Source organism: Pterocles gutturalis, unplaced genomic scaffold (assembly GCF_000699245.1).
Source record: "Pterocles gutturalis isolate BGI_N339 unplaced genomic scaffold, ASM69924v1 scaffold36944, whole genome shotgun sequence".
NCBI lineage: Eukaryota > Metazoa > Chordata > Aves > Pterocliformes > Pteroclidae > Pterocles > Pterocles gutturalis.
Window position 1 is genome coordinate 12,343 of NW_010129436.1, and position 17,747 is coordinate 30,089.

Below are 17,747 nucleotides of genomic sequence, written 5' to 3' on the forward strand. Positions count from 1 at the left end.
TCCTCGGTAGGTGCTGGATTGCACAGGTCTGCAGTGCCAGCAGGCACTGGGCACTGCTGCCCACGTTGCTGCTCCCCGGAGATTGGAGTTGCCAGGTCCTTATCTGGAGCCACCCCTAGAGACATGGCCAGCTGGGATGCTGCTTGACTTTCACCCGAGGGTGCTCAGCAAAAACCCTTGGACACAACAGGGAGGGAAAGATGGAAGCTGTTAGAGTTCTGATGTTCATGCCCTGCGCCTTTGACAGCTTCTGTCTGTAAGTGGCATTTTCCCGGAGCAACAGCACTGTGAGCAGTTTGTGTGATTGATTTGTTGTGATGGAGCTTGTGTTCTGAGAATTAAAAATACCATGCTTGGGAGCTGGCCACTGTCTTCTGCAGAGCCACAGGAGCTGTGGCTGGCCAGCTGAGATGATGATGGTGACTTTCACGAGGGGAAAGCTTACAAAATACTCCATGTTTGGAAAAAAAAAAAAATATACATTTGTATCCTTCTGAAAATTCATGGCAAACACACACATTTGGGCTAATGGATCTTCAGTTTAGACATAAAAAGACTTGGTGCATTATAATGATTATATAGAAATCTTTGAGGATAGGTTTGCAATTATTCATCTCCCTTTTAACAGGAACGGTAGTAAAGGATTGTAAAACGTGACCTTTGCAGCTTCTAGATTGAATCTCTTTAGTTTTACCTTGTTCCTTAACCTGATGGTGATCAAGCTTTCCGAGCTATCCTGCAAGCTCTGTCCCCAAGTAAATGGGCATTCAAGCAGATCAACTTATGACATTTTATTAAGTCAACACTCATGCAAAAGCCACCTCCAGAGCTTAATAATTATTTACTGAGTGCTCCTGGGTCATGAGAGAGCTTTTCATTACGTTCAGAAAGCATTATGTTCAGCAGCTTGTGAAGGTGTGTTTTAAAGACAGGAAGAAAAATGGAAAACTACTAAATGGCATTTCAGCTATTTAAAAAATTCTTAGCTGAGGATGAAACAAAGTGTTTTGCTTGGGTGTTGGTTTTTTGGAGGTTTTTGTTTGTTTGTTTTTTAAAGGCAAGTGTATCTACTGAGTTAATTCAATTTGTAATTCAAGCTTTAGCTCCTGAGTAGTAGATCTGCATGGTGGATGTTTGAGCAGATGTAACAGCAGGTAGAGTGTCTCTTCAAGCATGTAACCTTCAAACGTAGATGCCCTCTTTCACAGAGAGACCTGAAACGTAGTCCTTGCTTTGTCATAAAGGCAGATAATGGTCTCCACACCGTTTATGTAATTGCTCTGTCCTTGGCAAAAGAGGGTGCCAACTGTTGTTTTTTTTTTTTTTTTTTTTTTTTTTTTTTAACATTGATACTTTAATCAGCACCAGCCAGTTGGCGTGGTGAGCGGAGCATCTCTGTAACCCACCATCAGTAATTAAGTTTTAGGAATTAAATATGATGTGCTCCCTAGTAGTTTTCTTGTACTTAGAATCCCTTACTTTGGCTGAAGATAGGGGAGAAGAGATTTTTTTTTTTGTTGTTTGGGGGGTTTTAGGGTTTGGGGTTTTTTGGGGACAGTCTGGCTCCTTCTTGCCTCTTTCCCCCCCCCTGCCCTTTCGGTGTCCTTCCCTTTTTTGTCACCCCTCTCTGGCAAACTGATGCTGGCTGACAAGGTAGATGATGCAAGAAGTCTTGTCATTAAAGTTTCTTACTGCTTGGTAGAGAGACTGAAAACAGAATCTGGACAAATAAACTTAGTTTTGAGGGAAGTCTAGTGGTCATTGAACAGGAGGGGTGTTGGAAGGGGGGTCTGTTCTGAAGGTCAGGCCAAGTATTTCAGTTGTAACATTGCAATCTCTTATCTGCTTGCCTTAAAGATCAAGATAGTTAATATCAGATACTTAAATGTGGATGCCTTTCTTTTCTCTATAAATAATTATGAATGGGATAAGGGTAAGAGATGAAACACAAATATTTAATCCCGTGCTGTTTCTTACCTCTGACCCCTGAGATCTGGGGCAGCTCAGTGGATTTCTTGAGGTGCTAAATCTGCTTTTCTTGGCTGATTTCTCTGTGGGCTAACCCATTAACAAACAGTTGGCATGAACGGAGGAGAGCAACAGCCTCTCTCTTGTGTGCCATTCCTCTGCTTATAGCAGGGCAGTCAATCCTGCCAGAGCAAGTGGCTTTCAAAGCTTTTTTTTTTTGACTGAATTTTATTTGATTCTTGTTCATCTCTGAGGAAGCTCTGGGTTTGAGGAGCTGGTCTGTGTTTTTTATTAATGTAGTTTCTCTAAGAAACCTTTCATTGGAGGCTTTTCTCTTTTCTTTAAAAAAATGAAATTCTAAACCAGTAATGAAAAAGCAAAGCTGAGTTAAGTATTATTTCCCAGTTCAAAATCTCCAGGGAAGTTCCTTAATGCAAGCTAATGCAAAATAATGTTTGTAAACCAGACAACTCATGTAAATAATGTATGTGAACCAGATAACTTGTTTGATCAGTTTGTAAGAATCTGAAAACAAAAATGACCCATGAAAGACAAGTTTGTCTTTTCACCCAAGGAGACAGAGATAAAATAATCAGTACGCATCCAGGAAGGTAGATTGGGCTCTAAAAGGTACGGTGTCTGTAATCTCTTGAGTTGATGGCAACTCAATCAAACTTGATTTAAATCTGATCAGTTGCCTTTTATTATGCAATGGCCATCTGCATTGTAACTTATGTGTGCAGTAACTAAGATTTTCCCAGGCATCTGTGCAAACAATATGTAATTTAAATTTATTAAATAAAATTTTATCACTTCATGATTAATTGGATTGGCACATGACACTCATAACTAATAACTCTTCAGTCTGTATTACACTGTGCTTATTAGTCTGCTAATGGATAACCGCTTTAATCATATGTCAATTAAAAGGATGAGTCGGTTTCATTTATTGCAATTAAATGCTCTCCATAAACCATGTTTGCAGGAAGTATCTCAGTCACATCATGTATCAGTTGTGTGTGTGGGCTCCTGTACTGGCTCTACATAATCCCAAGGTGAATCAGCTCATGTGCGAGAGTTTTGAATCCACGTGTCCAGGTCCTGGGTTGTACTGTGGTACATGGCACCGTGCTCCATCCTGGGAGAAGATCTGCCTGTGCAGCTGCACATAAAGGTCAAGAACCTTTAAAACCAGGAATTTTCAAAACTTTTTTAATGAAGGCTTTGACATAACAAGTCTTTAATTGCCTTTTTTTTAATTGGAAAACTGGGTTTCTGACAAACCTCCTCCTGTTTGCTCTCTGGAGGGTACATGGTGATGAAACACAAACCGTCTTCCATTCGATCTTGGAGCTTTAGGAAGGGAAGTTGGGCGGGAGGACGGTCTGTGTTGTGCATAGGACAGCCTTAGAGGATGAGATACCAAAGTTTGTGTTCTGCATTTGGTCAGTGCCACCCTTGGTGAGTGGAAGGAGTGAGGTGAGACCTCCCTGTGCATGGGAGGAGCTTTACAACCCCCAGAGGATAAATAACAGGAAATGTGGGGGATAAAAAATGGGAAATCTGCATGGCAGGAGCTGTCCTGTGTTTGTCCAGTTTCCTTTGCGGTGCTTGTGACAGGAGCATGTGGTCAGGCAGGCAGGTGTTGTGCAGCAGCTTTTATCCCAGATAAAAACGTTATTTGAACTCAAATGCGTTGACAGCAGTGGCTGCGGTCTGGCAGCACATTGCTGCCCGTGCTGCCTGCATTGAGGGCTTGTGTGTGTGCCTCTAGCTGCGTAAAATTCTAACGTGCACAAATAAGAGAACGATGTGTCAGCTGAGCTCGTGGCTCTGTTGTAGGTACGCTGGTTTCTGGCATCTCCTTTGAAATAAAGATGAACAGGATGTTGATCTCTCAAGCTTTTGCTTCCCCCTCATCTGGCCAGCAGGATCTGGTTTTCTGGATGTGAATATCACTCTTCTTCCCCTTGCTGGTGCCTGCTCTTCTTTTGGTACTTGTTTTAAAAGTACATTGCCCAACCCTGCAGTACCTACCTAATTACATCTAAGCCATTTTTTTTTCCAGTTAATAACTAGAATATTGAGCAGAATTACAAAAGAAAAAAAAAAAACAAACCTGGAAGCGTTTCTGCCCTTTGGGGGTAGAATTTGGCAGAACAGCATTTTCTGGGACTATTCTTTCTTCTAAAGACACAATATTTGAAGCTTTTGTTGACAATTTTATATCAACAGTAGACCCCTGAATCACCTGCAGGAAGCTGTAACGACAGTTGTTGAGTTGTTGGTGTGAGTAGGTACAGTAATTGTGTGAGCAAGATGAGGTTCCTGGCAGGGGCTGTTTGAAATGCCATGGAAGGAATTTTTCCTTCCTTCTCTCATGCATTCCCCAAAAAATTTAGTATATGGGAAGGTTCTTCTGAGATGGTTTTCAGCACACTGGGCTTTGGTAGGTGGAGAAACAGTTCAAAATGAAAGAAGGTGGGTTACCAATTTTGCAGCATTAGGTATCTATGAAAAAAAGGCCAGTAGTACAGAAATGGGAATCTTGTGTAGTGCAATACAAAATAAGCTTTTCCTGAACATGAGGAGAATGAATCCTTCCTTAAAGGCAACATTTCAGTGCCTTTTTTTGCTCATCTATTACAGTGGTCTCCAAGGTGGTGCCCACAGTGTTTTTGGTGGGCAGGAAGAAAATGCCAGCATTTCAGTGATATATGTATATAATTAATATATAAATAAATATACATATATTGGGGGTGCATGCTTGAACATTTTGTTTTCCTGGTATCAGTGCATGATCAAATTGGGAGACCACTGTTCTATAACTGTCCTGGTCATGGAAATAAAGCATGTCTTTGATTTGGAAATATGCGAGTGGTTCAGATGAGCAGCCAGGAAACATGCTGCTGGGTTTTAGATGTGAGAATGCTTTGCCCTTAATTGAAAGGGTGGTGTTTTTTACAAGTATCACAGTCAATGACTTGTCTTGAGCGGCTAATTAGTGCGATTATTCCACAGCTGCATTAGTTTCACCACAAAGGTTTTCTCTTGTTTTATCAAAAGGATCAGTGTCTCTGTGAATGTTTCAACCTGACAGGTCTTAAATAGCGAGATGGTCCCCTCCCTCCCTGCCCCCAAAATGTGTGCTCTGGAAGAGCAGAGTTTGATCTCTTGGGGGGGTAAGTGTGGGTTCTCCTTTTTCATTTCTGCTCTGAACTGTTTGCAACATCAGTCCTAAACAAAGCCGGCAAACTTCCAGCAGCATAGGCTCTGGTTGCCCAAACCCAAGTAGCTCTCAGTGCCCACAGCCTCTGGGCGAGACCTGGAGGGATGCTGGCTCCTGGGCTCCTTTACAAGCTGTCGGGTCAGCATTCTGCAGGTAGCACCTGAACACCGGAGCCAGAGGTGGGCTTCCCAAGAGCAGTCCACTCCTAGAGAGGAGGGTTGCTGCTGGCTTCCCCAGGCATGGCCCTGCATCATTATAGACTAACAAGCCCTGTCCTTCCAAGGGCTGGCAGCAATCAGCTGCAGCAGTCAGAATCAGAACCCCAATACCCTGAATTATATGCACTGTAGCTCTTTCTTATATGGAGTCATGTATTATTACCCACTTCCAACATCCTTCCCCCAAAGGATGTCCAGCTTGGTATTTACATGCCCTAATTGTTCTGCCTTGTCCTACAGAAATGTCTTACAAATGGATTTTACTTCTGAGGGCTAACAAAACAATAGGTGATTTCAGAAGGTGTCCCTGCAGTCCGTGGTAATGTCCTGCAGTGTGTCTCATGCTGTCTAGTTGAAGCTCTGCTTGCCCATGGCTTAGAAATAACTCCTCTGTGGTGAAGCAGTGCAGTGTGCTTGCTTGGGCCAGCCTGATACCCTTTATAAAGTGGGACTGAAATAAAGCTGTTGTTGTTTATCCTGCCTGTTCTCTTATCTTGCTGTGCTCAGAAGATGCTGGTAGGCCTGTGGTGGGAGTTGGGTTGGTTTTTTGGGGTCTGGTTTCTAGCGATGAAGAGTATCACCACCAGCAAATCTCCTCGGGTAGTATTTTGCAGAAAATAACTGAATTTTGTTATGTTGTGCTTTCATGGGAGAGGTAGGTTTATTTTATCAAATTTATTTTTGAGCTGGCTCATTAGACCTGGAGTGTTACCTGTACCTATCATTAGACTTGATACAGCCCTTTATTGCTCTTTAAAAAAAGGAATGTGAGTGCCTGCTGCTATCTATAAAAGCATTTGTTTTTCTCGTGGATGGTGGTTGCTGTAAAAATTGAAACAGCAGATAGCTCTTTACAGCTGGATATTGGCATTTGGAAATGGTTAGCTGCGGTCAAGTTAAGGCAGCCTAACATGGCTGCTAAGTACCTGAAGTAGGTCGGCTCCAAATTCCCCCTCGTGTGTTGCGGTATATCCTCACCCATCCCGCCCCATGTTCCAGTGTAATTCTCCATGCTCTGAGCGCTGGAGCCACGATCCTGCTTGTGGAAGCTAAACTGTCTCTCTCTGGTCTTCCTACAGCAACTCCGAGCATCCTGGCGCTTCCAAGCCTCCCTTAAGCTCCTCCAGCATGACCTCACGAATCCTGCTACGACAGCAGCTCATGCGTGAGCAGATGCAGGAGCAGGAGCGTCGGGAGCAGCAGCAGAAGCAGCAAGCAGCCCAGTTCATGCAGCAGCGAGTACCCGTCAGCCAGACACCTGCCATCAACGTCAGCGTCCCCACCAGCCTGCCCCCCGCCACCCAGGTACCCATGGAGGTCCTCAAGGTATGCTGGTCTCTCTGCTTTTCTGTTTAGGAGCTCTCGCTCATCTAAATGTCCTTTATTTAATAGAGATGTAGTTATAGGGATTTTCAGCAAAGAAATTTTGTAAATAAGCTGTGCTCTGGCTTGATTTGCAGCTTATTCTTGTGTCCTGGTAGCGAAGAATGGAAAACCTCTTATAAAAAGTTTGTGTGACTTTTGTTTCCCTTAAACTTCATGATCTCAGGAGGGAGGTTTTGTTATGAAACTAATGTTTCCATAATTTTCCCGTTGGAAAATACTTCTCTGTTTTTCTACTATTCAGTTATTTTCAAAAAAGAAGAAATTATTAATAGATATTTCAATCAATATTTTGGTTTTTAAAAGAAAACAGTGAAATATTTTTGTAAAACGGAGTCAAAACTCATTACAAAAGAGCTCCTCAGAAAGCCTTAATCTGAGATACGGGTGAGTTTCCAGCCTCTTGCAACGAGTCTTTGTAATCCTTTTTTGCTTAAATGACTTGTTTGCTATTAGTAGCTTTGGATTCCTTGTCCTACTGGAAACTGTAGGAGCTTGTTAGTACCCTCTGTCAAAGGGAATATAGCTTGCTAATTACTTGGGGGGAAAAATGTGAACGGCTATAAGAAAATAGATCATTTCATGCACAGGGTAAGTCCAAGTAGAGTAAAGCAATGTGAAATGTGTGAGTAAAAGAATGCAAAACATTTTGGAGAAATTTGCTGACATATTTTCATGAAAGTAAAATTTTTGTTAGTTTTGAGGAGTTATCTATTTGTTCTGCGTTATTGCTAAATCATTTTATTTAGTCTGATGTTTAGTTACTGCCTTCGATCGGTAAGCGTATTCTTACCAGGTAAGTTAACTGAACTTGGTTACAGTACACTTGTAGTTTGTTCATCGCTCTTATATGTCAATGATATGTATTCAAAGATTTAGATTTAAATTAGACTTGCAGGCTCTGGATTTTGAGGTAGTCTGTGTGACGGGTTTATGGAGGAAATGTAGGGTGCTTTTATTCATGGAATCTGCGTCAGTCTGTGTGATGGGTTTATGGAGGAAACGTAGGGTGCTTTTATTCATGGAATCTGCGTTACGGTATTGTGTTGACAGTGCCAGAACTAATACTTCATTGGGACACTAGCATCATATTCAAGTACGCTCTACTATAGAGGAGCAAAAAGGCAACAGTTGAATTTTGAATTTTATATATATAATATGTATGTATACACATTTCCATTAAAAGTGGAATATGATGTACTTTGAGCGTATGTCGTGCATATAGTCTGAGATTGACTGGGAAGAGCTGTGTTGTCGGATGTTTGTGCATTGTGCACAATGTTTGTGTAAAAAAATTTGTTAGACTTGTTTCTAGGTTATGACACCATAGTAATAATTCTGATCCAGAAGTTGTGTAGGTGCTATGAAATGGGTTTCTTCTTTGTAATGCACTTAGTTAAGTAACCATATGTTAAATTTTGACATCTTTTCATCCTAATACATTATGATGTGAATTCTATGGGGGTTTTTTAAACCTCTCAGAAAACCTGTAGGAAAGTGTTTCAGATGATTTTTTACTGTTAAGAAAGAAGTGTAACGTCTTGAAGAAGCATTAGCAGTTGTCTGTATTGTTCACTTTACAACTGCCTCTTGATATGAGCAAGGAGGGGAGGCAGCCCTTCATTTCTGAGGGACAGACTCCAGAAGATGCTGCAGCCGAGAGACGATGCTCGCTTATTGCAAATAGGGTTAGTAGGAACTGGCTTGTCGTAGGATTTGCATGCAGATCTGTAACCTAGTAGAGCATTGGTAGGGAGCTTCAGGAGAAGGACTGAACCTGAATCCTCGTCCTTCAGGATTGCAAAAGAAGTATGTCCCCTGTTTCCTCCCTCCTGGAAAGAGGGAGGACACCTCCCCTGCACTTATCTTTTGCCCAAATGATGGGGTGTGTGACCCAGCAGAGCAAAAAAAATAATGTATCCTAACTGGCTTGTAAACTAAAAGTAATACCTGGCAGCAAGTGCCTTTTGGCGACAGAGTTGTGCATTGAGAGTGATGGTTGTGGCAGTGTGAGCTACCTGCTGGAACAAAGTGATGCCTGTCTTCTCATCACCCAGAATTTACATAAGTAACAGTCAAAATTAGCAAAAACAAGTCCTGCCCATGAGAGACTGCTTTGCATAGTTGTGCTGCTTGTGTTTTTGATGGGTGAAGGCAGGTAAAGATTCATCCTTTTATACTTGCTGATAAAAGTGGACCAGGTCTGGACAAAAAAAACCTAGTACAACATACCAGGCTTGAAGTCATCTTGCTGATGCTCCAGTGAGTAGGATTTTGCTGAAGGATCCACACAATTTTGTCTGTTTTGTTTTATTTTTAAATGTGTTGTTTGGCTCCAAAGATTGACAATAAATTGCGATCTTCCTGGTGCCGATACGCTGTGAGCCAGCTCTGCCTGCAGTAGTGCTGGACGGGTGACATCATTTCCCTGCAGCTGCTTTTTACACTTCAGTTGTTTTTTAGCTGTGGACAAATTTTCCATACGAGCTGTACAGAAGTTTTAATTAGATAAATCGGGAACTAAATTGGTAACTTTATTATTCAGATGGACTGGATTTAGTGACCTTAAAGAGTGAGGTATCCAAAAAGGGGATTTTTACACTTTCAGAAATGTTAGGCTGCAAGGCAACTTTCTTTAAAAGAGATCTTGAATGTTGCTTCACAAACAAGACCAAGCATACTAGCAGGTTTTGTTGTTGTTTTTGTTGTGGAACTTAGCATCAATAAAAACCCCACTCCAAGCTTGTTGAATTTGTCAGTGTTTTGTGTTTTTAATCACATTATGTGACTTGTCCTTTCTCCTCTATCTCACAATGTGAGAAGAATAATACTTGCGTGTCTGAGGATGGTAGTTTGGAATGACTAGTTTAAGAAATGAGCTTGGATTTTATATTTGTTTTCAAGATGTTCATTTAACAATACAGAAAGAAAGAGAAATAAATACGAATCTATGTCACATAGCATAGGAATCTCCAAATTACATAATGTGATATGCTGAAGGCCATATGAATAAATAGGATTTAATTTTCTTGAGTAATGACTTCTTATTGCATCACTTCTCTGCCAAGTAATGTAGCTCGGCAAGGTAGGAAATGACCTGTTGGAATTCAAATTTTGTGTCGCCTTGTGCAGGACTCAAAAGCAGGTGTAATGCGTTTGAAACAGTATCTCTTTGAATCTAATAGCAAGGGAAGATTTGTTACGGCTTTCAGTTACCCTTCTGCAGAGCTGATGCTAGCTTCACATCCGTACAGGCTGTTTTATCTTTAAGCGACTTCTCATCCATCTCCTCTTGGTATTTGAGGACCAGTGCTACAGATGGATATCACAAGAGTTTCTTTGCTTCTGCTGCAGTTCAACTTCTTGCTCTTCCTTGGAAATAGGAGCCTGTAACTTAAAATGTTGATCATTGGATTAGTTCCAAGCCCTATCAATGTTGGATTGAGATCTGTTCCTGACATACAAAGTAAGTTTATATTTTTAGTTAAAAGAGTTAACGTCTTTGCAGAGTTCGTCTTCAGCTGTCTTCAGTGGGTTGTTTTATGAAGTAGCTTCTTCCATAGAGGTATATTTTAGTTTTGTATACTTAATTGGTATTAGGAAGCTGTTCATGATGTTGTTGTTGATTGCAATTATTCTCTTATTTGGTAGGAGTCCTTATCAATGGGAGCAGCAGCACTGCTGCAGATCTCAACTTTAGTATTCAAGAGCTGATCTCTGGAAACTGGTTCCTACATTTTTGTAAGCAGGGTTAGCCTGGGACTTGAGGAGGTTGTACATCAGTTCCTTTCCTGTAGTCACTGAGACCTAATGATAGGTTAGTCATTTTGCTTCTCTGTCATCCATTTGCAGAATATTACTGCTATTAATCCCATACCTTGTGGAGTTAAATTTCCTCCAGGTGGTGAAATCCTTGGCTATTAGAAATCAAGAGAATATGTTCCTGGTTCGTAGTGAAGCTGCTCTGTTAATCAGCTTCCCCATAGCTGTCTCAGACTTCATCTGTTACTGTCTTCCTGTTTGGTATCACAGAATTAGTTTTTCTCCTCTAGTCCTAGCAGCTGTCTGTTGACAGTTATTTAGGGAGCATCACCTGTTGATGTCATATAGTTGCTGGGTTCTGCTTTTCATGTCTTTCATGCCCCCCCTCACCTGCTCCCAGCTTCCTTTCCTACCAAGCAACTTGCAGGATTCTTGTGAAGTCAGTGATCTCCCACCTGCCGAGTTACTGGCAGCAGCAGGACAACTCCCTGCCTTTCTGACAGGCAGTGATACCCCAGCCTTGTCTATAGGATTGTTTTCGGTCTTCTGTGTCAGTCCAGGCAGCTGATTTTTTAAGATGGATTTTTTTTTTTCTTTTCTTCAGCAGGCAGGAACACTGACTTGTGTGCCCAGAGTTTTATGTAATGTCCCTCTGGCATCTTCACCAAAGCTGTGCTGTAGCAGTATGGGGCTCACCACCTTTTACATGGTTTTAAGAGACACAGAACAAAAAAAGTCGTCCTTCATCTAAAACATCTAAAAGATTCAGGGGAAAAAAAACAAGGAATCACTCTAAAAGCTGAAATTACCAGCCATCATGCCTCTTTCTCACAAGCATGGCTTGTAAGATCTTCTACTTGTTTCCTGGGTTAATCTTCAAAAAAGTCGTCTGATAGAAGTAGTCAGACCCAAGGGGCTGATTAAGGCTTCTCTTTGAAGATTGCTGTCTTCTGTTTTGTTTGTTTGTTAGATAAGCACAAATGTCTCAAAGTAGTCTTATTTACAGAATTTACAGTGCTTCAGAAAGTAAACTTATTGCAGAAATTCAGAGAAATGGGCCAGAAGAGGAGTGGGGACTCATCTGTTTGCTCATTGAGACCCATTACAAAAATGGAATTGTAGCTATGCTGCGTGGTTTGTATTGTTTTGCCTGATTTCTGGATAAAGTTTACTGGTCAGAACAAGCGTAACACAATCCCATAAGTACTTTGGACCTGCCTACCCAAAACACAATGTGGCATTGCAGAAATTGTGACTGGTGTGGGCAAGATTATATCCTCCATGGGAGGAGATGCTCGGGAGCATCCTCAGGAGTCATTAAATCACTTCTTTTGAAAACATGACCAGTTAGTTATTGCAGAATTGAAACCATTACCAGTGGGCAGCTGATATCTATCCCTGCATGTCTCACTAAACAGATGGAAGGTGGAAAATTGAGGGTGAACATTTCTTCCCTCTGCCCCATCGTGTTATGTGTTGGTGTTCCTCAGTTGTTGCATGGATGCAACACTAGTGCTGTCATGTTTTTAATGGGGTGCACCAGGTCATGGCATCAAAGGTTGATGGAAGCCTAAACTGGATATGTTGTGGGGAAATGGTGTGGTCCCTGTCCCAGTCTGTCCTTGCTGCTGCATGTTAATGCTCCAGAGGATGCGGTTGGTTTACCTCCCTCCTGAGTGTTGTCACACTGAATGAACAGCAGAGGAAGAAATCTGCTGGACTTCTCATGTCTCTTCCTCCCTCTTTGTCTGTCATTGGGGATTTAAGAATGTAACTTCCATTTGGCACAAGCACTGAGAAGGGGAGATACTTGCCTGCAACCAGCTACATTGGATGCTGCTGCAGAGTACAACCTCGAGGGCTGGGCTGGGAACCTGCCGCGGGTGTTTGCTGCATGAACTGGCGTATTTCAGCAGTGGTGCGGATGTCTTTTGGACACTGTGTAAATGCTTTGTGGGTAATAAGATAAAAGCAGCTCTCCTGACCAGTGGATGATATAACAGGTCCCTTTCAGGATGTTAACATCCCTTTTATCCTTGTCTCTGGAGAGTGAGCAAACAGTTCCCTTGCTCCAGGGGATCTGGACAAGGCAGATCCTGCTTTGGTGATTTGCAGCTTGCAATCTCTCTGCCCCATAGTGCCTGCTCTTACTAACAGGGCTGCTCACCCCAAAATGGGATGTGTATATACAAACATACATATGGAAATATAAGCTAAAAAAAATTTAATATTTGCTATTAACAGATTGTTAATAGTGTATTTGCATACAGTAACGTTTATAATATGCTGGATATTTTAAAATTTATCTGCCACAAAGGGACTCCACTTAGGATCCTGCTGGTGCACTGCATAGGTTGGTGTCTTCATGGTAGATGTTAGCTGCTCTTTTGGTGCTAGAAATACAGCTCTTTACTGCTATGTCTTGTCCTCGTGGCCTTTCTTCTTTCCCCTGGGGTTCTAAACAAGCTGAAACATCTTCATTTCAGAGCCTAGAACCAGGTACTGTTGACTGCGTTTCCACTCTTGCTTTATTATTCCAAGAGCTTTTACCCATCTCATGGCAGTATTGTGGGCAGATTGCTACTGATACCAGAGTGGGCCCATTTATCTCTTTGTTAATACCGTCCCATTGATGTAGTTTGTACTCATCTTTCCCCTTACAGTGACTTTTCCCACCTCAACAGGAGCACAGCACTGTGGCCATACTGCTGGGAAGGGTGCAGGCGACCAGGCTGGCCTCTTGCCTTCACCCTTGTGTCGTTGTTCATTCAGATTTAAAATGTGCCACCACGATAAGCTCTTTGCATTGAATGCGCTGTATTTCTTCATTTTTGAAATGCCAACCATGCCTTCTGAATGATGTTAATGACTATGGACATATATATAGCCCTTCTCCTAGTCCTTTTCCAGTGTGCTTATTGCAGAGTGACCTGTGGTGGTGATGTGGTCCTGCCTAGCAGGGAAGGCTGTGCAGTTAGGAATACTGTTCTTGGTGTAATAATTACCATGAAACATCATTGTATAGGGGATTTATCTCATGGTTCTGAAGAACAGGAACAAAGGGATGTCAAGATAAACGTGTGGTTGCATCTGCTACAGCACACCTGTGTTTGTGGACACACTTATCTGATTAAAAGTTAATTTAATCTAACCTGACAATGGTAGATAGTAGTGTGTGCTGTACGTTAACTAAGCATGGCGTGTACCTGCAATGGAGAACTTAGGCAAGTGATTTGCCAGACCAAGTTTTGATAACTACAGATAGGAGAGTTAAACTAAGGTTACTTACCCTCAGTGACTCTGGTATATGTAACTTAAGCCTACAGCAAATTCTTCCTAAAGAAAAACTTACATTTAACTACAGAACCCCTAAAGTCTGTCTTGTCTCCTCAGCCTTCATGGAACTAAGAGTATCTCTCAGGCCTTAAATCTTTTGCTTGCTTAGTGGGTTGAAAGCTGTTCCAAAACAAGCACTGGTGCTAGATGTCTGTGGTTAGTAATAGAGGTAAAATGTAAACTCTTGCTTAACACCTAGGTTATTAGACATTAAAAATGCATGGAATTCAAGAGGGCAACATACTTCTGTGTGCAAGTATCTGACTGCTTGACTGCTAGTGCAAAACACTGCTTTCACCCTTCGTCCTAAATGTCCTTTTCCTATGGATGCAAATACGTGTTGCCTAGCTCTTGAGAGAAATGCTGTTGCTGATGAAGATGTCTGATCTTTCCATCTTGGTTCTTCAGCTGTGGTTACTGTGACATAAAATACAGCTCCCAAAGTGGAGGGACAAACTGTGCTCCTACTGAATTATGCTGCTGGAGCAGGACAGGGTATCTCCTGGGCAAGTGATGCTGTGAGCAGGGTGCACAGGTAACTCAGCAGAGTGGGAAGGCAGCTAAGAAACTGTTCCTCATCATAGAGCTGTTGCCCTGCAAGTTCACAGTAGTTACCTGGTAGTTTGAGATAACATTATCGGCACAGAAGAAATAAGGATATATTAGCACAAAATGATTCAGGTATCTGGAAGTCCAAGCTCTGATAGCTCTGATCACCTTCTAGAAGGTTCTTGGTGGTATATACCCTAGTTGGTGGTCTTGAGGATTTGCTGTCATCCCGCTGGCACAGTAACATCCACAAAGTTAAGGGAAGCTTGCTAAGTTTGTTCTGTTTCGGCTTCAAAGCACTTTTTTTTTTCTCAATATGGTCTAGCCGTATTATCTGATGGCTGAGTTACCAGACCTTGGGAAAATGGTGGTTCACCACATGTCAGTGGCTGTTTTGGACCTGCAGAAGATGAGTTAATCTTCCCAAAGACTTGGAGGTGCCCATAGTTGTGGCTGTTAAAAGCATTGATGAGGCTGCACAGCCCACCAGCTAACAGGTTTTAACAGCTTGTATTAAGTCCTTTTTCAGTCAATGTTAATTTAAAAAAACATCTTGTTCCACTTTCCTGGTTGAGCCAAGGACATATGAAGAGGGTCAGTGCTGGTCATTGCAGTTGTGTTTGTTGAGTCCGCGCCTTAATTTGGCAGCAAATAGTGGCCGGAGCCGCACACGGCACTGGAGAATGGGGAGTTGGGTGGAGGTCTAGGGAGGCCTGTGCTGACACCTTTGACAGACGTTAAATTTAAAATCTGAAAATTCAGATCTGCTTAAAGTAATCTTTTGGTATTATGTATACTCGCAAATATTTCAGTTCTTCAGCTAGTTTGGCAGCATTATTCTCCGAGACGCTGAACCTGTGTAGTGAATGAATTCAAAGTGACAAGCTGGAGACATTCCTGCCATTCAAGAGAGGCTTAAGGAATTTCTTATTGGCTAAATTACAAATATGTAGCATTTTGCCCAGCACTGCATGGCAATTTCAACCTGCCTAACCGTGACAAGATTAGCACTTTTCCTCCCCCTCCTCAGCAGTAATATTAAAAAAAAAAAAAAAAATTAGATTAAGGAGTACCAGGCAGAGATGCAAAAGCTTGAAAGAGTAAAAACCAGCCTTACCTTGAGTGATTCTGTCTGTCATTGGATTGGTTCCTTAATTAGCCCCATGTCCTTTAACCTCTTGAGAAATAAGTAAGGGATAAATTTGGGGATAAAGACAAAGACGCCCAGAGATTTACCACACACCGCTAGGTAATTCATCAAGGAATGTTGGTAATTAGCCCTGCCTCTTTCCTTTCTGGCTCATTTAATAAAACTGGTTGATTTAAAATAATGCCTGCTGGTTCATTATCAACTACTTTAAGAGCCAAGTTATGAACTTGAAACAAAAAACAGTATTGTGTTGTCTGTAAAGGACCTGGCAAGCATGTTTTGTTTTGTTTTTTTTAAAAAAAAGAAATTATTCAGTCCCATCATCAGTATCCCCAGCTTGATAATTAAACATTACTTCGCTTGGATTACCATTTGGCTTTTTGGATTTACTTATTTCTAGTGTCTACTACTGAGAGACAGAGAGGAGGAAAAAAAAAATCCAAGATCTTGAAGAGGTACATGTCAGACTGTGTTAAGAAAGCATGGCCTGATGGAATTCAGCTGAATACGAACTTTACAATAGTAGTAGTCATCCAGTTGAGGAAATGGGTAACTGCTTTAACCCTTTATCTCTCAGAAATTAGTGCCTGCTTCATGTCTTTGACCAAAATGATCCATTTTAGTTACATGTCTCTTTAGTGCCTATACTGGAAATTGTTGCAGAATTGAGGACAGAACTCATCTGGTTTGTATTTGCTTAGGAAAATACTAATGCAGTGTTCTTTTTCTTTATAGATAGAAATAGCATTACTCAGAAATTAAATGAGAAGATCAAGCTAGAACTGGATCAATACACTTCTGCTTTTTCACTCTTCTGGGGGAACATCTCTGTATGGCAGAATCCAGTTTGAATTTGTTACATCAACAGTTGCAGACCACTGGTTCTGGTTAGGTCTGTCTGTCTGACTCAAAGAATTAAATTACTGTTACAGTAAATCTTCCTTTAATAATTAATGTTAGACTCTCATTACAACACTTGTGAAACTGTTGTGGGCTAGAGGAAAAGCGGGCTGTGATAGCCTTCCGCTTACAGCAGGCTTGTCAGATCTTGAATCCCTTAGAAGACTTTTTCTGAACCTCTTCTAACTCATCAGTACCGTCTGGGACAGAATTGACTATAGTGTTTCAGTGTAAAGAATAAAAAATATCCTCCTTTCTCATCTTCCCTACATCCCCTTTGCATTCCCTGGGATAGTGCTTATTCTGGGAGAGTTTGTATTTGTTATTTGCTGCTGTGACCCAGCAAAACTGTGTGTCTGCTTCTATATGCTTGGCGGATTGCTAAATTAAAAAAAAAAAAAAAAAAAGGCGGTGGCCTTTGTGGAAATGTTATTCTGCCTATCTTTAGTTCTCAAAAATTCTTTTGTTAACAACTACAAAAATATCTTGCAGCTTCCGAACACTTGCCGAGAGAGCACTGGGGTATTGGGGTAACAGCTCAACCCTGCAGGCTGTCACCAGAAGCACTTCCACTGGATGCCAGTTACACACTTGTTTATTATTTTGAGACTTGTTAATAGATTTTTATTGTTTAAATTGACTTAGAGTTAGATAAGTCTTTTCCAGCTTGTAATGCTGTGGAGTAGAAAATGTAGTACCTTTAAAAAAACAGCAAACTGAAGACACACGCTATTTAATGCCAGTGTTTTTGCAAAGTTAGAATGTCCATGCCAAATTAAGAGTTTGAGTTTCTCACATCATACTGTTACCTTTTTAACATACTGAAACAATATTTTGTTATGGACCTCTGTGATTTAGTGTCCTCAATTTGCTGAACATCAATAGTTGAAGTTCCAGCTAGTTCTTTGAAAATTCGTGGGTAAATTATGTAATTCAAGCAGATTATTTCTTTCCTTTCAACCTTTATCACGAGCAGCATGCATTTGAACATCAATATTACAGTAATTAAACTAGTACATGAAATGCTTGGAAGCACTGAGAACACATTCAGGTATGTCATTCATTGCGCTGCACTTTCATAATCTCTCAGCAGATGGCATTACGGTTTCCAAGAGTGTGTGTAGTTCTTGGGAAAGCTCTCAGCTGTTGGGGAAGTAGTCTTTCTAGACTATTCCTTTCTCTGATGAAAGTTAATACTCAGGTATTAACTGTTTTGCCATGTTATTCTAATCATGTTGTTTGCTTGTGTTAT

General features: G+C 41.3%; 1 pseudogene; it reads left to right on the plus strand.

Moving 5' to 3' along the window:
- The first annotated feature begins 200 nt into the window (after window positions 1-200).
- Window positions 201-6,741, plus strand: LOC104466508 (annotated as a pseudogene).
- The last annotated feature ends 11,006 nt before the right edge of the window (window positions 6,742-17,747 follow it).